The sequence below is a fragment of the Myotis davidii genome, unplaced genomic scaffold (genome assembly GCF_000327345.1).
Source record: "Myotis davidii unplaced genomic scaffold, ASM32734v1 scaffold3211, whole genome shotgun sequence".
In the NCBI taxonomy this organism is placed as follows: Eukaryota; Metazoa; Chordata; class Mammalia; order Chiroptera; family Vespertilionidae; genus Myotis; species Myotis davidii.
The window spans coordinates 8,588-8,814 of NW_006282526.1; the positions used below are offsets into that span (position 1 = coordinate 8,588).

General features: G+C 72.2%; 1 protein-coding gene across 1 annotated transcript in view; it reads left to right on the plus strand.

Annotated features, from left to right (window-relative positions):
* The window catches only part of MUC2 (mucin 2, oligomeric mucus/gel-forming), a gene marked incomplete at its 5' end in the record, with an annotated part of 18,121 nt that overhangs the window by 1,286 nt on the left and 16,608 nt on the right, over window positions 1-227 (plus strand). The gene's annotated exons all lie outside the window — the stretch shown is intronic.

The window sequence follows — 227 nt, forward strand, 5'->3', positions numbered from 1 at the left end:
GCCTCTAAGCACATTCCTGCCCCCGGGGTCCCCTCCTGCCCGGCTGCAGCCCAGGTAAAGCCAGGCCGGGCCGAGTGGGTGGGTGCAGGGCCCCTGGAGGCCCAGCGTTTGGGGGGAGCTCAGTGCCTGTTTGGGGTGGGCAGGAGAGGCCCCCACCTGGGCAGAGCCCGCCTTCCTTCCTCCTGGGGCACCTGGGGGCCTGCCCAGGACAGGAGAGGGAGGCTCCC